The sequence below is a fragment of the Saccopteryx bilineata genome, chromosome 7 (genome assembly GCF_036850765.1).
Source record: "Saccopteryx bilineata isolate mSacBil1 chromosome 7, mSacBil1_pri_phased_curated, whole genome shotgun sequence".
NCBI lineage: Eukaryota > Metazoa > Chordata > Mammalia > Chiroptera > Emballonuridae > Saccopteryx > Saccopteryx bilineata.
In genome coordinates this window covers 105,250,269-105,272,054 of record NC_089496.1, presented here as the reverse complement: position 1 = coordinate 105,272,054, position 21,786 = coordinate 105,250,269, and the positions used below count along the sequence as shown (strand labels likewise).

General features: G+C 43.5%; 1 protein-coding gene and 1 non-coding gene across 2 annotated transcripts in view; one reads left to right on the top strand and one right to left on the bottom strand.

The window, feature by feature from the left end:
• The window catches only part of PLPP4 (phospholipid phosphatase 4), a 121,826-nt gene that overhangs the window by 88,923 nt on the left and 11,117 nt on the right, over positions 1-21,786 (bottom strand). The gene's annotated exons all lie outside the window — the stretch shown is intronic.
• On the top strand, positions 20,962-21,037 carry TRNAA-CGC (transfer RNA alanine (anticodon CGC)). Its single transcript has one exon. It is a non-coding gene; the product is annotated as a tRNA-Ala (tRNA).

The following is a 21,786-nucleotide window of genomic DNA, read 5'->3' as shown; positions in this document are numbered from 1 at the left end:
ATGGAAACGTTAAAGAAACGGAAAGAAAGTCAGTCACTGATGGAACTGGGCCATCCTGATTTGAGGCTGCTGGCAGCACCAGCCCGCACATGAGGGCCCTGGCCTTCACTGGGCCACCAAGTGCCTGGTGACCTTGAAGGTGGCACCTGCATCTCTAGACTTCGATATCCCCACTTGTAAAATTCCTGGGGGGGGGCCTCTAAGCAATACCATTGAGTGATTTTAGAGTTCAGAGAGCTTTTGAGTGAGAACAGAGCAGAGCAAGAACCCCCCTGTGGTGCTGGGTCTCCACCCTGGCCGCGCACTCCGTGCACTTGAAGGACGTTTAATATGTAACATCACTGTCCTCATCTGCACAGACCCATTAAATCAGAATCTCTGGGTCCCCAGGGTGGGTGGGAACTGGGGGGGGGGGGGTCGATGGGACATGGCTCCTTTTTCTTCCCCCTTCGCTTGTTTTTGCCTTTACTTGGGTTTTCTTTTTGGTTTTTGTCTTTACCTCATTTATTTTCCTGCTGAATAAATCAACCACAGTCATTTTTAAAGGACGACAAGGAACCCCCAGCAGCTGGCACCAAACAATGTTCATGTTTGGAGTCCCGCCCATGAATTATTCTATTTACGGGGACTGGGGACACCCCTTCTGAAGGTGACCCCGTTAGCGGTGAGCTATGCCAGAGGGCTGTGCGCTGTCTGTCCTGGGATGGCAGCATGTCCCTAGGCCTTGGAGGCCACTCCCAGAGGGTGACATCAAGACCAGTCTCTGGGTTTACAGATGAGAGACAAAGGGCACCCCTGCAGCCCTGGCTCGGAGGCAGCAACTCCGCAGCAGGTGCAGCGCTCAGAGCGCACAGGGCGCGCCCCTGCCCTCGGGGAGCTCACAGTCTAGGGCAGTGGTCGGCAAACTCATGAGTCAACAGAGCCAAATATCAACAGTACAACAATTGAAATTTCTTTTGAGAGCCAAATTTTTTAAACTTAAACTATATAGGTAGGTACATTCCTTATCAAGGTAGCGCCCACATGTGGTATTTTGTGGAAGAGCCATACTCAGGGGGCCAAAGAGCCGCAGTCTGCCAACCAGGGGTTTAGGAGAAGGCACAGGCTTCCAAACCGGCTGCACTTGTTTCCTGCTGCTTTACCAAACGACCACAAATGAAGCGGCTGCAGCAATGCAAGTTCTGGAGGTCAAATGTCTGATGCGGATCTCACTGGGCTAGGCTCAAAGTGCGAGCAGGGCTGCGTTCCTTTCTGAAAGTCCCAGGGGAGAATCTGCTTCTTTGCCTTTTCTGGCTTCCAGAGGCCACCCTCATTCCTTGGCTTGTGGCCCCTCCATCTTCACAGCCACAGCAGGTGGAGTCCCGCACTATGCATCTCTTTGACCCTCCCTTCTGCCTCTTCTTCCACTCTACGGACTCATGGTACGGTGACGGATCCTCCAGATGACCCAGGATTGCCACCCCATCTCCAGGCCAGCTGGTCAGCTGCCTTAACCACACCTGCAAGCTTAATCCCATTGGCCACATAAAGTTACATATTCACAGGTTCCAGGGATTAGGAGGTAGACATCTCTTGGGGGACATTATTCTGCCACCCACTGGCTACTTACGGTGATGGGCTGGGTGCAACGGTACACAGTGACATGCAAGGGAAATCCTGTGCTCTCCCATTTCTGCATTATTTACATTATACTCAAACATGCCTAAGAAGGAAACAGACAAGAAGAAAATCCCCAGAATGTTAGCAACAGTTATATCTGCTCAGCCAATAATACATCACACTTTTTATTGCCTGTGTGGTCCTTATTACCACACAGATATTTGCTTATTGCTGTAGTGACATCTGCCCACCAGGCTGGAAGCTGCCTGAGCACCCAGCCCTCATCTGTCTTTCTCCCCCCCGTCCCAGGGCCTGGAGCAGTGCCAGGCCCATGCTGGTGACCACAGTGGACACTGACCGAGGACTTGCAGTGTGCCCAGCATGTCTGAGTGCCCCGCAGGCATGTGCGCCCTCTGCCCTCAGGAGACTCCCAGAGGGCAGCGTTATTAAGCTCCCCGCGTGCACATGAGCCAACTCCTCCAGCCCACCTTTCTCAAAGTCACCCTCAGGGCCCTCCAAGGGGTCCCCTGGCACTGTCACCCACGTCTGTTAATGGAGAGCATGACAAAGTATCTAACAAGGCAGATACAGCTCCTGACTTTCAGGAGTCCCGAATCCAAAGCAGAAGACAGACAAGGGCCACATCATGTGCTGAGCACTGTAATGGTGGAGAAGAGTACTGTCTGAGCACTTAGGAGAACATAACTGACTCCAGTTTGCAGAATCAGAGAAAGCTCCTGGAAAAAAGAAGAGCCCAAGTAGGGCCTAAAAACCAGAATGAGAGAGGTGAGGGTGGAAGAGAGAGGGAAAGCTGGAGGAAGGACTCCAGGAAGAATGTGTTATGAGACAGCTCACCACCCATTAGATCTGGAGGCCCTACTGCAGTTAAAAATACATAAGGCATAGTGAATTTTTAAAATTCCCATCGAGGAACCCCACAGGCCTGGCTATGCGCAAACGGCCTGCAGGCGCAGCCTCCCAGCAGCCGCAGCTGCCCTTACTCTGCTGCTCTTGCTGCTGGACTTCACATGTAATCCTGTTAGGGTTACCTTGTTAGTTCCAGACCCATCATTCCTGCCAAGATTTTTATGAATCTTGATTTTATTATCCTACATATTAGCCTTCCATCTTGGTTCTGTGTCATTCACAAATTTGATAAGCCTGCTTTCTTTGTCTTTATCCAGGTTGCTGATAAAAACCTTGGACAGAGGGGGTCAGATTCAGAGTCAGGAGGCAAAGCCCCAGACAGCATCGCTCCCCAGCCGGACTGCGGATGCAGAACCAACACCAGTGCTCTCTGGATGGTCCCCTTGTTCAACCTCAAACTACCGTATTGGCCGAAGACATTCCCCCGGAGTGTTCCAGGGAGGCAGAGATTCAGTCGCCAGCACTGCAACACCTCACCCATCCAGAACTCAACGATGAACACCAGCCCTCTTTCAGAACCACCAGCAATCAAAAAAAGCTCCTGGACATGCAGAATATTCAAGATTTAAAACAGGAGAGCTATTCAGACCCTCAGGATAAACCTATTAACTCTTCCTTTATATACAATAATGCTTTGACCATCTTCCTTTCGAGACCTTGGCAGGTGAGCAGCTACAAATCAAATCGGAAGTGGAAACATAACTTGCTTTAAGGAAGCATACGGTCTGTAGCCTTTAAAGAAGACAGAAAAACTTTAAATCTCAGAAACAAACTGTAATAGTAAAAACTCTGTTAATGCCTGGGAAAGAGGCCTTACAGGTCAACATAACAGAAGGAATCGGGACCACCTGAGGGCCACTAGCCACCAGCAAGACCTTTTTTGTATTTTGCATGATAAAATGAGTGCCACTGACAGTGTGGGTAACATTTATTCACTCAGCAAACTGGCCCTGCATGCTGAGATGCAGGTGTGGTGGAAATGGCAGCTCAGGGAAGGCCCTGCTGGGCAGCAGGGACCCTGACGGTGCTGACAACCTCCTGAGTGGGTTGCCAATCAACAGTATTGCCAACAAATAAATGGACAGCATCACTTCAGATGAAAATAAGTGCTATCAAAAAAAAAGTAAAGCAAGGAGATATGGCAATGCAAGAGGGTGAGGCCTGAGAAACTGAACAGAATGTTCTGTGACAGCTTCTCCAGCAAGGGACGTTGGAGCCTGAATGCTGTAGAGAGCCAGCTAGATTATGTACAGCATGAGAGAAGAAATGTAAACTGGTACAACGTTTCTAGGGGCAATGTGGTGAAAGTACAGGGGGAAAAGTGTTTTAATTCGAAATTCTTCATCCAAGTATTAAGCCTAAGAGTACAATCAGAGATGTGTGTAGCAACACACAAGCCAAGATGTTCAGCTCAGTGTTGTCTACATCAACCAAAAACCAGAGACAGCCTACTAATGTCAAATCGCCATGGGCTGGTTGTAGGCTGATTAAATTCTTTGCTTTCAATTAGTAGACTGCATTGCAGCTATAGGAGAGGACAAATAAACAATTTTCCCTCTACCCTTCTGAGTTCTCAGCTGAGATCACTTCAACAAAAGACAGGTGAACAAGAGAAAAACAGAATTTATGAACATGTATGCACCCTGTATACCTAGAAGAGGCTCAAGTGAAAAAGAGTAACTCAAAGTGGTGGATTAGAACTCCAGCTTATATACCATCCCCAACAAAAATCAATAATTTGTGGATAAATAAAAAGACAAATGAAAGGAGTTGGGGGACTTCCAAGGGCAGCAAATTGTGGGAAGGTCAATATATGGAAGGAACTAATGATGCATAAGGACTACTTGTAAAGGTTGTTATGTAGATTCCTCTGGAGCCATAATCAGGCTGATAGAGGTTGGTCACTTGTCTCCAGTGACCAACCTCTGTGTTTCCTGGTAGACAGGGGAGAAAGGACACTTGAAAATGTACTACCTGTGGAGAACCAAGATGGCAGTGGAGTAGGCAGATGCACAGACTCCCAGCTCACACCACCAAACTGGATTACAAATTAGTTTAGGAACAATCAGTGTGAAAAACAAATTTTGGATTAAAAGAACAGGTCTCAAAAACTAAGGAGCAAAGAAGCAGCCACACCAAGCCTGGTAGGGAGTGCCGAGGCACGGTGGGTCTCCCCTGCTTCCAGGAATGAAGGTGGGGTGAGACTGAGAGCCCTTCTGGCTCATTACAAGGAGAAGAGCAGAGAATATCGCTCACAGCCACTTACCTGGGGACCTGGGAACGAGGTGTGCTGAGAGGGCTGGCTTGTCTTCCAAAAGGAAAGTGGGGAGAAAGAGACAGACAGTGACAGGCAGAGGAATGCATGGGATGACCTAAGAAGCTGACTCATTCAGTGCGGAGGTGGCCATAGCTGGAGGAGGGGTTGAACCTTCAACAAAGCACAAGCCTAAAGTGGTTCTCCAGCTCCAATCAGAGCAACAAGACACAACTGAAAACAGGAAGTGGGGAGGAGGAGCAGTAACTCAGGTCTCAATGGAGATCTGAGATACACCTCCCCCTGCTGAAACAGAGAAAGCACCCCCCCCAGAAGCTGGCAGATCCTGGACTTTAGAGTCTCAGGTTACATGCACTGCATTCCTGAATACAGCTCCAAATAAGCCCCCTGCCGAGATCAGTAAACAAGACTACCACTGAGTTAAGAAAACTGAGAAAAAAACAAATCAAGACTTGGAAGAGGCTCTACTAGGTAAGGAGATCACAGCTGGAAGAAGCCTACAAGTCATAGAGAATAATGGGTAGGCAGAGAAGCATAAATCATATGCTTCAACAAGATAAATCCTCTGATAAAGTCTTGGATGAATCAGAAGTAATCAAATTACCAGATGCAGAGTATAAAATAATGATCTTTAGGATGCTTAAAGAGCTCAAAGCTACAACAGATGGTCTTAATGAACACTTCAGTAAAGAAATTGAAAGCATCAAAAAGGACACGGAAATCATAAAGAAGAACCAGGCAGAAATGACAAACACAATATCAGAAAGGAAGACTACACTGGAAGGAACTAAAAGCAGGCTGGATAAAGCAGAGGATCAAATCAGCAACTTAGAAGACAAGATAAGTGAAAGCACAAAAGCAAAGCAGCAAAAAGAAAAGACACCGAAAAATCTGAGGAAACTCTAAGAGAGCTCTGTGACAACCTAAAGAGAAATAACATCAGCATCATAGGGGTTCCTAAAGACGAAGACAAAGAACAAGGGTTAGAGACCTTGTTTAATGACATCATAGCTGAAAACTTCCCTAAATTGATGCCGGAAAAGTCATACAAGTTCAAGAAGCACAGAGAATTCTATTAAAGAGAAACCAAAAAAAAAAAAAAAAAACTATACAAAGACACATCATAATTAAAATACCAAAGCTAAGAGATAATGAGAAAATATTAAAAGCTGTTAGAGAAAAAAAAGGCTATCACCTACAAAGGTGCCCCCATAAGGATGACATCTGACTTCTCAACAGAAACACTTGAGGCCAGAAGGGAATGGCAAGAAATATTCAATGTAATGCAGAACAAGAGCCTACAACCAAGACTACTTTATCCAGCAAGGCTATCATTTAAAATTGAAGAATAAAAAGCTTTCCAAAAGGAATATAACTTTAAAAAATAAAATGGCAATAAACAATTACATATCAATAATAACCTTAAACATAAATGGATTAAATGCTCCAATCCAAAGAAATAGGGTAGCTGCATGGATAAGAAAACAGAACCCAGGCCCTGGCCGGTTGGCTCAGCGGTAGAGCGTCGGCCTGGTGTGCAGAAGTCCCGGGTTCGATTCCTGGCCAGGGCACACAGGAGAAGCGCCCATCTGCTTCTCCACCCCTCCCCCTCTCCTTCCTCTCTGTCTCTCTCTTCCCCTCCTGCAGCCGAGGCTCCATTGGAGCAAAGATGGCCCGGGCACTGGGGATGGCTCCTTGGCCTCTGCCCCAGGAGCTGGAGTGGCTTCGGTCGCAACAGAGCGATGCCCTGGAGGGGCAGAGCGTCGCCCCCTGGTGGGCGTGCTGGGTGGATCCCGGTCGGGCGCATGCGGGAGTCTGTCTGACTGTCTCTCCCCGTTTCCAGCTTCAGAAAAATACAAAAAAAAAAAAAAAGAAAAACAGAACCCATACATATGCTGTCTACAGGAGACGCACCTCAAAACAAAAGAAACACATAGACTGAAAGTAAAGGATGGAAAAAAATATTTCATGCAAATGGAAATGAAAAAAAGCTGGGGTAGCAATACTTATAACTGACAAAATAGACTTTAAATCAAAAACTATAGTAAGGGATAAAGAAGGCTACTACATAATGATAAAGGGAGCAATCCAACAGGAAGAGATAACCATTATAAATGTCTATGCAACTAATATAGGAGCACCTAAATATATAAAGCAGATTTTGATGGACATAAAGGGAGAGATCACTAGCAATACTATAATAGTAGGGGATTTCAATACCCCACTAACATCACTAGATAGATCCTCATGAAAGAAAATAAACAAAGAACCAACAGAATTAAGGGATACACTAAATCAACTGGATTTAATAGATATCTTCAGAACCTTCCACCTCAGAGCAGCAGAATATACATTCTTTTCAAGTGCTCATGGTATCAATACATTCTCTAGGATAGACCACATATTAGAGCATAAAATGAGTCTCAACAAATTTAAGAAGATTGAAACCATATTAAGCATCTTTTCTGACCACAATGGCATGAAACTAGAAATCAACTACAATAGGAAAACTGAAAAACACTCAAACACTTGGAAACTAAACAGCATGTTATTAAACAACAACTGGGTCAACAATGACATCATGAAAGAAATAAAAAATTTCCTTGAAACAAATGAAAATGGGCAAACAACAACTCAAAATCTGTGGGACACAGCAAAAGCACTCCTGAGAGGGAAGTTCATAGCACTACAGACATACCTTAAGAAACTAGAAAAAGCTCAAAAAAAAACCACAACTTAATCTTGCAACTAAAAGAACTAGAAAAAGAATAGCAAGTAAAGCCTAGAGAAAATAGAAGGAAGGAAATAATAAAGATCAGAGCAGAAATAAATGAAATAGAGACTAAAAAAACAATACAGAGGATCAATGAAACCAAGATCTGATTCTTTGAAAAGGTAAACAAGATTGATGAACCCTTAGCCAGACTCACCATGAAAAAAAGAGAAAGGACTCAAATAAATAAAATTAGAAATGAGGATGGAGAAGTAACAACAGACACAGCAGACATACAAAGGATTGTAAGAAAATACTATGAAAAACTGTATGCCAAAAAATTAGACAACCTAGGTGAAATGAACAGATTCCTTAAAAAATGTAATCTTTCAAAAATCAATCTGGAAGAATCAGAAAACCTAAATAGACTGATTACAACAAATGAGATCAAAACAGTTATCAATAAACTTCCAACAAAGAAAAGCCCTGGGCCAGATGGCTTCAGAGGTGAATTCTACCATTCAAAGAAGAACTAACTCCTATCCTTCTCAAGCTATTTCAAAAAATTCAAGAGGAAAGAAGACTTCCAAGCTCCTTTTATGAGGCGAGCATAATTCTGATTCCAAAACCAGGCAAAGACAACACAAACAAAGAAAACTATAGGCCAGTATCTCTGATAAATTTAGATGCTAAAATTCTCAACAAAATATTAGCAAACCGGATCCAGCAATACATGAAAAAAATCATACACCATTATCAAGTGGGATTTATTTTGGGGAGGCAAGGCTGGTACAATATTTGCAAATCAATCAATGTGATTCATCACATAAACAAAAGAAAGGAGAAAAACCATATGATAATTTCAATAAATGCAGAAAAAGCATTCGATAAAATCCAGCATCCATTTATGATCAAAACTCTCAGCAAAGTGGGAATACAGGGAATATACCTCAACATGATAAAAGCCATCTATGACAAACCACAGCCAACATCATACTCAATGGGCAAAAATTAAAAGCAATACCCTTAAGATCAGGAACTAGGCAGGGGTGCCCCCTTTCACCATTCTTTTTCAATATAGTTCTAGAAGTCCTAGCCACAGCAATCAGACAAGAAGAAGAAATAAAAGGCATCCAAATTGGAAAAGAAGAAGTAAAACTATCATTATTTGCTGATGATATGATACTGTACCTAGAAAACCCTAAAGTCTCAGTCAAAAAACTACTGGACCTGATAAATGAATTCAGCAGTGGCAGGATATAAAATCAATACTCAGAAATCAGAGGCATTTTTATACACCAACAATGAGCAGTCAGAAAGAGAAATTAAGGAAACAATCCCCTTCACTGTTACAACCAAAAAAATAAAGTACCTAGGAGTAAACTTAACCAAGCAGACTAAAGATTTGTATTCAGAAAATTACAATGCATTGATAAAAGAAATCAAGGAAGATACTAACAAGTGGAAGCATATACCGTGCTCATGGTTAGGAAGAATAAACATCATTAAAATGTCTATATTACCCAAAGCAATCTATAAATTCAATGCAATACCAATTAAAATGCCAATGACATACTTCAAAGATATAGATCACATATTCCAAAAATTTATATGGAACCAAAAAAGAACACAAATAGCCTCAGCAATCTTTTTTGTTTTGTTTTGTTTTTTGTTTTTTGTATTTTTCTGAAGCTGGAAACGGGGAGAGACAGTCAGACAGACTCCCGCATGCGCCTGACCGGGATCCACCTGGCACGCCCACCAGGGGCGACGCTCTGCCCACCAGGGGGCGATGCTCTGCCCCTCCGGGGCATCACTCTGCTGCGACCAGAGCCACTCTAGTGCCTGGGGCAGAGGCCAAGGAGCCATCCCCAGTGCCCGGGCCATCTTTGCTCCAATGGAGCCTTGGCTGCGGGAGGGGAAGAGAGAGACAGACAGGAAGGACGGAGGGGGGGGCGGTGGAGAAGCAAATGGGCGCTTCTCCTATGTGCCCTGGCCGGGAATCGAACCCGGGTCCCCCACACGCCAGGCTGACGCTCTACCGCTGAGCCAACTGGCCAGGGCCAGCCTCAGCAATCTTAAAAAAGAAGAATAAAGTGGGAGGTATCACACTTCCGGATATCAAGTTATACTACAAGGCCATTGTACTCAAAACAGCCTGGTACTGGCATAAGAACAGGCATATAGATCAATGGAACAGAACAGAGAACCCAGTAATAAACCCACAGCTCTATGGACAACTGATATTTGACAAAGGAGGTAAGGAAATACAATGGAGTAAAGACAGCCTCTTTAACAAATGGTGTTGGGAAAATTGGACAGCTACCTGCAAAAAAATGAAACTAGATCACCAGCTTACACCACTCACAAAAATAAACTCAAAATGGATAAAAGACTTAAATGTAGGCCATGAAACCATAAGCATCTTAGAAGAAAACATAGGCAGTAAGCTCTCCGACATCCCTTGGAGCAATATATTTGCTGATTTATCTCCACAAGTGAAATAAAAGACAGGATAAACAAATGGGACTATATCAAACTAAAAAGTTTTTGCACAGCTAAAGACAATATGAACAGAATAAAAAGACAAACTACACAATGGGAGAACATATTTGACAATACATCTGATAAGGGGTTAATAACCAAAATTTATAAAGAACTTGTAAATCTCAACACCATGAAGACAAACAATCCAATCAAAAAATGGGAAAAAGAAATGAATAGACACTTCTCCAAAGAGGACATACAGATGGCCAATAGGCATATGAAAAAATGCTCAACATCACTAATCATTAGGGAAATGCAAATTAAAACCACAATGAGATATCACCTCACACCAGCCAGAATGGCGCTCATCAACAAAACAACACAGAATAAGTGCTGGCGAGGATGTGGAGAAAAGGGAACCCTCCTGCACTGCTGGTGGAAATGCAGACTGGTGTAGCCACTGTGGAAAACAGTATGGAGATTCCTCAAAAAACTGAAAATCGAACTGCCTTTTGACCCAGCTATCCCACTTTTAGGAATATACACCAAGAACACCACAGAGCGGTTCCAAAAGAAGAATTGCACCCCCATGTTTATGGCAGCATTGTTCACAATAGCGAAGATCTGGAAACAGCCCAAGTGTCCGTCAGAGGACGAGTGGATTAAAAAGCTTTGGTACATATACACTATGGAATACTACTCAGCCATAAGAAATGACGACATCAGATCATTTACAATAACATGGATGGACCTTGATAACATTATACAGAGTGAAATAAGTAAATCAGAAAAAACTAAGAACTATATGAATCCATACATAGATGGGACATAAAAATGAGACTCAGAGTCATGAACAAGAATGGCAATGGGGTGGGGGGTTGGGGGAGGGGGGAGGGGGCGAGGAAGGAGAGAGGGGGTGGGGGGGAGGGGCACAAAGAAAACCAGATAGAAGGTGACAGAAGACAATTTGACTTTGGGGGAGAGGTATACAGCACAATCAAACATCAAAATAATCTGGAAATGTTTTCTCTCAACATATGTACCCTGATTTATCAATGTCACTGCATTAAATTTAATAATAAATTTTTTTTTAAAAAGGGCAAAAGAGATGAATAGACACTTCGCCAAAGAGGACATACAGATGGCCAATAGGCAGATGAAAAAATGCTCAACATCACAAATGTTTAGAGAAATGTAAATTAAAACCACAATGAGATATCACCTCACACCAGTAAGAATGTTGCTCATCAACAAAACACCACAGGGTAAATGCTGGCGAGGATGTGGAGAAAAGGGAACCTTCCTGCACTGCTGGTGGGAATGCAGACTGGTGCAGCCTCTGTGGAAAACAGTATGGAGATTCCTCAAAAAATTAAAAATGGAACTGCCTTTTGACCCAGCCATCCCACTTTAGGAATATACCCCAAGAACACCATAGCACTGTTTCAAAAAGGGAAATGCACCCCCATGTTTGTGGCAGCATTGTTCACAATAGCTAAGACCTGGAAACAGCCCAAGTGTCCATCAGTGGACGACTGGATTAAAAAGCTGTGGTACATATATACTATGGAATACTATGGGGCCATAAAAAAAGAAGGAAATATTACTTTTTGTGACAACATGGATGGAACTGAAACTATTATGTTAAATGAAATAAGCCAGGCAGAGAAAGAAAAATATCATATGACCTCACTCATATGAGGAATCCGACGAACAATATGAACTGAGAAGCGGAATAGAGACAGAGGCAGGATCAAAGGTTCCAGAAGGAAAGCGGACAGAGGGAAAGGGGATGACAGGGTGATAGAAAGGGATGAGAGCAGAAAAGCAAATCCTGGAGAGAAGGGGGAGGGCGTTACGGGGAGGGAGACAGGGGGATGTACTGGGGAACACGGGTGACATTAGAATCTACGTAACACAATAAATTAAAAAAAAAAGAAAAAGAAAATGTACTACCTGCTTTTAGGCAAATAGAAGACAGGGAGCCTTTTATGCAACTGCTTTTTCCTAGTTTCCCTCTGCTCAAAATGATCTTTATGTTCAAGTGGCGTATTTTGGGGTAGCGTATTCTGCCACCCTTCACAGCTTTCAAAAAAGCGAGCTGGGGAAGGAAGAATATTTTGTGGCATAGAAAGGCGTGGAGGGTGCAATGCCAAGGGAAAAGGGCAGCCTACAAATTTTTATTTCAGATAAAGCATACCTTATGTACAGAAAAAGATATTATGTATTACAGCCGGGGGGGTGGGGGTGGAGGGTGGGGTAGCCTCAAAGAATACAAAATAAAATGTTAACTGTGGTTTTCCCTGGTTTATAGGATCATAAATAATTTCATTTGCTTTCAATGTTTCTCTCTGTATTGCATAAGTTTCCTACAGCGAGCCCACATTTTGTTCATGACTTAAAAGAACTCGAGCAAGTGCAACTTGTTTAAAAGCTGTCCCTGCGGAATAGGTAAGCTTCAGCTGGGAGGTAACGAGCCACACAAAATAGCTCACACCCTGGGAAGAAACGTTGAGTGACTGAGCATGGGAGTGTGCGCCTGGGAACACGGACTCGACTCCACTAAGGACCCCAGACAAGAAAGTTGTGGACCGTCAGCTGTGGGCATGGGCTCTGTGAGGGATGGGGGTCTGGCAAACCACAGTATGTGTCGGGATATTTAATCCAACGTACATAGCCACTGTGCCCCACTGGCCCCGTCACCACCTCCCTGCTCAGTCCCACCCTGCACAGCCTCTAAATGACAGAAGCCAACATGGGCAGGCCAGGAGTCACCCTTCCTTTACCAGGCAGCTGACCAGTAGCAGACCCACAGGGCATCTCCATGCAGCCCCTGCCCCTTCTTCATCGCATTCCTCCCTGGGGGTGAAAAGCTGTCTTTCTTGCCTGACCCATGCTTTTCCGCAGCTTTGTCTGAAGGACAAGTTGTGACCTGTCTTCTGTATGCAGGCCCAAGAGAGGCCGCTGGAAGAGCTCCTCCCTCCAACATGTGCTCTGATGTCACCTCACTGCAGCTCCCCCATTCACTCAGGGGTTCCTGGGCATCCGCTCTGCGCCACGCACAGACTGGGGTGGGAGGGATAGTGGTGAACACAAACATCAAGGGCCCTGCTCTCTAGAAGCGCAGAGCCAGGTGGGGCAATCGCTTTCCGAACTCCACGCCACCCAGACAGACTATCCCTGGACTTACTTCTATCTGACATCGATCTGTACTCAGGACTTGGCTCCGTTCAGTGTGAAATCGAACCGGGCTCCGCCCAGAGAGAGCCCTGCTTTGTGACGTCCCTAGCCGGCTCCTGTTTCCCAGCACACCCAGCAGAAAACCACAGAGCGGTTGTCAAAACACCTCAGCAACAAACAAACCAACAAACAAAAAACTGACAGTAAAAACACTTCTTTCTGGAGTACCACCTTCACGAAGTTCTTCTTTTCCAAACTTGAAATAATTAAACTTCGTCCCAAAATTATTTGACATCCCTTTTGGAGTCTCTGAGAAGAAAAAAAAAAAAAAAAAAAAAGCCTCTAGCAGTTATCCCAAGTGCTGACACAGCAGCGGGGAGACGTTTAAGAACATGGTCCCTCCCGGAGTCATTCAAAGCAGACAGTCCCGTTCTGGAGAGGAGAAGGAAAGCAGTGACCCATGCATCAGGCACAAAGTAAACAGATAATTAATCACACTTTGAGGCTCTTGAGGGTTTCTCTGTTGGCCACTGTAAGGCAGACACTGTTCTCCAACAATGCCTGCTGATATCAGAGAGAAAGGTTCCACTCACGCGAGAAAGAAATGGCAGTGACCTACAACTCATCATCCTTACAAACGAGCGGCTCCCGCGGACAAGGTCAGGGTGACGGGAGGACCACTGGGACAAGGGCACATAGGGAGACATTCCGCTCTGACGACAGGGCAAGGAGGAGGACGGGGGCCTTTTAGGTGCGCAGCAAATACGATGGTAACGGCTGACCTCTGTGGCATGCTCTCTGCGGGCCCGCATTGACCCTGCCAGGGTCCAGGAGATACAGTTTTTACCCCCACTTCGCAGAGTCATAAACTGAGGGAGGAGAGAGTACAGTAACCCAGGCAGAGGCGGAAAGAGCACCTGAAGCCAGGCAGTCTGTTTAGATTCTGGGACTCTCAGCACTAGACTCGACACACCGCATGTGACTATGAGCTTGTTATGAACAAGATCCAGGCAAGGCAACGGTGGGCAGGAGGCCAGTGTGTGTGTGTGTGTGTGTGGGGGGGGTCTTGGGACAAAGATATCCCCCCCGCCAACTGCAACAACAGAGCAATGGGAGCAAAGCAGGATCTGATTCGACCTCTGCCACCTACGGGCAGCTGACCAGGGACAGGTCACTCCGTCCCGTCCCTGCACTTGTTTCCCCACCCCTGAAGTGAGACAAGAACATCGTGGTGCTGCTGTGAGGATTCAATGAGCTAACTGCACGCAAAGCGTAAGGAGCAGGCGCTCAAAGAGAAAGAAGCTGTTTTCATTCCTGGGAAAGAGCAGGTCCAGGGGCCTGAGAGCCACAAGCCTGTCTCCAAAGAGGAGGGCACAGCCGACTCCAGGCGAAGCTGCTCCCTGACGTCCTCCACCGTTTTTGTCTTCCGCTCTGGGCCATGCCATTCTTCCTACACAAACCCCAACTCTGCTGCACCCCCGCAATTCCTGGCAAGTCCTCCCACACGGCCACTCCCCATCTCCAACTTCAAGGACCCAGCTGTCCACCAGCAACCTGACCTGGGCTACAGAGGCGGGCACGTGGCGTTGGCATCTCGTGTTCCCATGACCTGGCACAGGGCCTGGCACAAGGGGATGCAACCAATGCGTGCCAGAGGCTGCAGGAGTGAAGGAACGGACAGGATTCAGACACTAACTTAAGTGAGGGGAGTGGAGTGGACTCTGCCCCGATATGTCATCCACTTCTGCTCCCCAGACAAGGGAACTGACCTGCAGGAAGTGACATGTCACCATCCTCAGACAGTCTGTCCAAAATGCAAGTGTTCTCGGTGTGATGTGGTTCCCCTCAGTTTTGAAAGCTGATCTTTGTGGAGAAAACACCTCCCTGAACTTTAGGTCTCATTCTTCTTCCTGATACTTAAACAAAGTCCCCAGGAAACCTCAGGTCATAGAGGCCACACGGAGGGGAGGACAGCACCATGCGGGACGGCTCACTTGTTTCCTCGTGTTCTCTGGGAACGCAGGCAGGTCTGTCCTGCACATCCCACAGACGCGTGATAACTACGTGGGAGGGAACACTCAGGACTCGCTTTTTTTTTTTTTTTTTTTTTTTTAATATTTTATTTATTGATTTTTTAGAGAGAGAGGAGTGAGAGAGACAGAGAGAGAGAGAGAAGGGGGAGGAGCAGGAAGCATCAACTCCCATATGTGCCTTGACCAGGCAAGCCCAAGGCTTCGAACCCGCGACCTCAGTGTTCCAGGTCGACGCTTTATCCCACTGCGCCACCACAGGTCAGGCAGGACTCGCTTTTGCCCACTTTATTGAGATATGATTGACACTGTGCATGCTTGAGGTACACAACCTGCTGGTTGGCGACGCTTAACATAACGCAGAATGATTGCTGCCCTCGCATCGACTAACACTACCAGCATGTCAGAGAACCACCATTTCTTGTGTGTGCGCTAAGGACATTCAAGATGTACCCTCTTGGTGGCTTTCAAGTATATAACACAGCACTGTTTATTATAGTCACCATGCTGTCCCTTAGATCTCTAGGCCTTACTCAACTCAAACTTGGAAGTGGCAGGGGAAATGGGGAGATGTTGGCCAAAGAACTTGTTTTGAGAAAGAGTTTAACAAAGAGCAACCATCCTGCCTGGCTGGCTGCCTCACAGAGGCTGTCTAGACCCACAGCTCCATGCAGATGACGCCAACGGGGCAGGGAAGGGACGGGCTCAATGTGCAGAGCCCACGCCTCGCGAGGAGCAGGGGAAAGTCACGTGTGACAGCAGCCTGTGAGGCCAAGATCGAGGGACGGAGGTTCCAGGCTCTGCTCTACCACTGAACAAGGAGGATCCGAGTAAGATCTGCTGTTTAAAAGAAAGGGGGGAGGGGAGAGAAGGAAAAGAAGAAAGAGGAGAAGGAGGCTCTGGCCAGTTGGCTCAGTGGTAGAGCGTCAGCCTGGCGTGCAGAAGTCCTGGGTTCAATTCCCGGCCAGGGCACATAGGAGAAGCGCCCATCTGCTTCTCCATCCCTCCCCCTCTCCTTCCTCTCTGTCTCTCTCTTCCACTCCCCCAGCGAAGGCTCCATTGGAGCAAAGATGGCCCGGGCGCTGGGGATGGCTCCTTGGCCTCTGCCCCAGGCGCTAGAGTGGCTCTGGTCGCAACAGAGTGACACCCCGGAGGGGCAGAGCATCGCCCCCTGGTGGGCAGAGTGTCGCCCCCTGGTGGGCGTGCCGGGTGGATCCCGGTCGGGCGCATGCGGGAGTCTGTCTGACTGTCTCTCCCCATTTCCAGCTTCAGAAAATTACAAAAAAAAAGAAAGAGGAGAAGGAGGAGGCCATACCAAGAGACTCGCCCCGCTCACACACTGGGCATACTGTAATTCATTCCATGGGGCCTCTGGGAATGGTCAGCACTCCATTTGCTCAGCGTGGGTCATCCCCTTCACATCCAGATTTCACTGAGGTGTCGGGGTCATTTCATTATCAGAAAGCCTCACAGCCTGTCTCTTCTTCTCTGCCCCTCCCCTCACAAATCCAATGTAAAATGCACCAACACATAAAAACATAAAACACTCCATTTCAAATGCCCACTGAAAGCACTTTCATCTCACTTATTAACACTGGTGAGTTCTTTACCGTCTCTAAGCCTTGGATTTCTCATCCAAAATCATGAAGAATTATAAAATCCCTGCCTCACAGGGTCACTTGAAGATCTAAGGAGTAGAATGCCTCAGGACACTGCTTGGCAGAGAGTGGTGCTCAACAAATACTACTTATTAGTATTATTATCAGCATTATCATCAACATCATCATCACCATCCTCCTCCTCCCTCTTCATCATCATCCATGGGGCCAAACAACCCCAGTTTTCTACTTTTAGCAAACAGTAAAAGAATTTTTTATAGCAAAAAAGAAAAATATTAAAGCAAAGCATCTCTGTTTTATGTGGCTTTTTAAATATAAATAAAATATTCACAATTTAAAAGTCCAATTTAATATGTTATTACATGTCTGAAGATTTTTCCATTGTCCACAAGGCTGAATTAAAGCATAATATATCCAGGAACTACATATTTCCATCTTAAAAAAGGGTAAATGTAGAATTTCTATATAACTCTGTCCATCAGTATTTTATACTATGTTACATATCAGTATTATATTCAGAGGTGATCTAGTCATATAGATGTCATAAAAAAAAATGAATGCTAGGAGATAGAGTTTAGAGTAGAAATTTACCCAAGTTAGACTTTCTATTGAAATCTCTGTACAAAGGGCCAAGCCACAGGAATAAAAAACACATCCCAGGTATAAAGGATACACCCTAGGATCAAAGGAAAAACCAAAATAGACATATTCAAATATAGCCTGGAACAAAGGTTCCAAGGACAAAGGTGACCCAACAGTAAGAACTGTGTGCAAGAAAGAAACTCAACACTCATGAAAAGCCAGTAACAATCTGGAACCTCTACAATGTATTTATATGATGCACAATGCCCAACATACAATAAAATATCAGGACACCTGCAAGGAATGTGACCCATCATCAAAAGAAAAAACAAAGCAGAACACCTGATCATCCAATGTTGGAATTAGCAGAAAAAGACTTTCTATTATAAATATGTTAAAAGATATAGGAAACAGTAAAGAGAATAAATAGGTGAACAGGCAGAAAGCATCAACAAAGAAGCTAAGACAAAAAGAACCAAATGGAAATTCTAAACTAAAAAGAAAATACATTAAAAAAAAAAGATTATCTAGAATGAAACATTTATTCAATAGGCTTACCATAAGAACAGACACAGCAGAAAAAAGAACTGGTTAATTTGAAGACAAATCAATAAAAATTATCTTAAACTGAGCCACAGCAAGAAAAAAGGATTTTTAAAAAGTATAATATGAGCTTCCAAGACCTGCGGAACAGTATCAAACTGTCTAATATAAGTGTAATCAAAGAACCAGAAAGAGAGGAGAGAAACAATAGGACAAAAATATTTGAAAAAAATGTCTTAAAAATATTTAATTTGATGCACTATATGCATCAAATCATAGCTCCAAGAATTTTTCTGAACTCAAGCAGAATAAATACAAATGAGACCAACCTAGACGCATCAAACTGCTAAAAACCAAAGATGAAGAGAAAGTCTTACAAGCAGCCAAGGGGAAAAACATGACATTCAGAAAAGCATCAAAAACGGTGGCAGCTGACTTCTTATCAGAAATAATGGAACCCAGAAGACAATTCAAAGCCATCACTGAAGTGCTAAAAGAAAACAGACAACCTCAAATTCTCTGTCCAACAGAAATATATTTCAAAAGTAAAGGCAAAATAAAGCCCCTTCCCAATAAAACAAAAACCAATAGAATGTTTAAGGAAGTTCTTCAGGCTAAAGAGATATAATGCTCAAGGAAAAACCAAAACAGAGAAAAGCAATAAACAGCATTAAAAATGGTAAATATGTGGGTAAACTTTTTAATATAATTTTTGTGAAGGTATATAGGTTGTATAAGACATTGAAATCATTTAAGTGATTAATGCAACTTATACATACAAGCGAAATCTATGACAATGTACCAAAGAATAAATGGAATTACACTGTCATAAGAGTTTTACATTGTATTTGAAAGTGTAATACTGACTTAATGGTGACAAGTAAAAAATGCATACTGTAATCTCTAGAGAAACTATTTTTAAAATTTTAAGAAGGGTAGCTAAAAATACAAGACAAAACTGGGATACTAACAAGCATTTGATTAACCTAAAAGAAGACAGAAAAAGAGGAACAAAACAGATGGGACAAATAGAAAACAAGTAAAAAATGGTGGACTTGTCAACCTTAAAAATAAAACAGCCAGTTATTTTACCAACAACGAGTTTACTCAGGAACAGAAGAATTGCAATTTGGGACATGCAAACTATGGCAAACCACAGGCAAGTGTGGAGAGCAGAGGAGGACAGTGTTATATTTTAGAGAAAAGGCAAGAAATTGGGATAGGCAGTTATGAACAAAAGTCCACTGGATAACAGTGAGAGTTCAGGGCTTCTCATTGGCTGAGTGTGGTGGTTTCTCATCAACTGGGCTTGTGCTAGGCAAGAAGAAAATCTTCCTTCTCCTGTTGGGGTTGTAAAGTAAGCTTCTTCCTGCCCAAATTTTTAAAGTTTCCATGGGTGGTACCTGCACGAAAACACTCCTTTCAGAGCATCCCAACTGCACTTGAATGAGGTTTTCCTTTACCATGTTCAGTCTTAAACCCAACCATACCAATAACTGTATTAACTGTAAATGACTTAACCACTCCAATCAAATGGCAGAGACTGGCCAGACTGGATAAGATTGGAAGGTAAAACTAAACGCTGCTTATAAGAGACATACATTAAACACAAAAATACAGGTAAGTTGAGAGTAAAAAGATGAAAAATATATTCTGTGCAGACATTAATCTCAAGAAAGATAATGTAGTTACATATTAATATTAAAGTAGACATCAAGATAAGGAATATTAACACAAAGATGGAAACTTAACATTAATGATAAAAGGTTCATCAGAAGGAAATAAAATTTAAGAATACTAACTGGAAATATAGCCATAGGAATTTTTGACTTCAAGTCATCATGAGAGAAAATAAAAGAAGGTAGCAAAATAAAATTTGTTTTGAACTATCCAGTGAAACCAGCAGGAAAACACATCGAAATGAAGCACCACATAAAAGAAAACAGAATAAGTTGGTAGCAATAAGACAGAACATTAGTTATTTCCAAAATAAAAAAAGTGAATGCTATAATTACCCTGGTTTAATAGAAGTAGCATATCCTTACATTTAAGTTACTAATTAAAAAGAAAAAAAATGAGTGAGAATATAGAGGATTTGAATAGCACAGCTGATTTGCTTTAGTCTGTTTAGAGCTTTGTACCCAACAAACTATTCATTATGTTCAAGCTATGTAAATTTACAAAAAAATTGACTATGTGCGTGGCCATACAGAAAATCACAAATAACAAAACACAGAAGTCACATAAGCCGCAGCCTCTGATCCCAGTACAATAAAATTGTTTTTGCACTATCATTATCCCCATATTAAGATGAGGGAACTGAAGCTTGAAAATAAAGCAAGCTACACAAGTTCACACAGCTGGTAAACAGCAGATTAGTGTCTTGAACCCAGGCATCCTCATTTTGGAGCCTGCAGCCATAACCACTGTGCTATACTCCTTCCCAGGGAGAAGGAGCCATTCCCCTCAGAGATCTAAATATACCCTAAAACTATAACAATTAAATTATTATATACTCAGCTACCACAAGGCAAACAGATAATCAAAGCAGAATTCACTTGCAATCCCATGGACATATGCAAGTTTGCATCTGATAAAGATATCACTGAGAAAAACAATGTCTCTTCCAATAACTGACACACCATATGCAAGAAAAAAAAAGTAAATCCTCTACCTCATGCCATAAATACATTTTCTTATAATTAAAGAATTAAAATTCAAGAACAGTACAAAATACTGGACAATACAGAAAATATTTCTGTTTTAGATGAGAAAGGACGTTATAAATTGGACAGAAACTCTGAAACCATAAAGAAAAAGATTGATAAAGTACATAAAAATGAAAACATGCACAATAATAGAAGTTGCAAAGAAATATAAAAGTCAACCAGGGACATGGAGAAAAGACTGGCAACATATAAAAGAAAAGATTAATATCTTTAAAGCCTATAGCACTCTTACATTAATAGTAAGATAAACTTAAAGATCTAATGAAAGCATCAGTAGGCCCTGGCCGGTTGGCTCAGTGGTAGAGCGTCGGCCTCGCGTGCGGGAGTCCCGGGTTCGATTCCCGGCCAGGGCACACAGGAGAAGTGCCCATCTGCTTCTCCACCCCTCCCCCTCTCCTTCCTCTCTGTCTCTCTCTTCCCCTCCCGCAGCCAAGGCTCCACTGGAGCAAAGTTGGCCCGGGCGCTGAGGATGGCTCCATGGCCTCTGCCTCAGGCGCTAGAATGGCTCTGGCTGTGACAGAGCGACGCCCCAGATGGGCAGAGCATCGCCTCCTGGTGGGAATGCTGGGTGGATCCCGGCCGGGCGAATGCGGGAGTCTGTCTGACTGCCTCCCCGTTTCCAACTTCAGAAAAAAAGGAAAAAAATTAAAAAAAAAAAGAAAGAAAGCATGAGTAAAAGAAAATAACATTCATTTTAAAGTACAAATTGTCAATACAGGAGTGAAGAGATGCAAATGCTATATTCCTGCCTGTGGTATAAATATAAACATTAACAACATCCAGCATCAGCAGGGATGTTGAAAAAGAGACACTTGCACACTGCTGGTGGAATGTATATAAAGCCCTTTGGGTGGACAATTGCAACAATATTTTAACAGGTGCACTACAATGTATGCTCAACTGCAATGTTGTTTGTTATAGACACAATGTAACACCACACAGCCAGTAAAAAGAATCAAGTAGATCTATATAAATAGAAAATATCTCCAAGACAAATTAAGAAAGAAAAAAAAAGTTAACCTATAATATGTGTTCTCAGTCTTTTTTTTATTACTATATAGAAATGTATGTTTAAAAGTTGACTTTAAAAAAATGAAAAGAA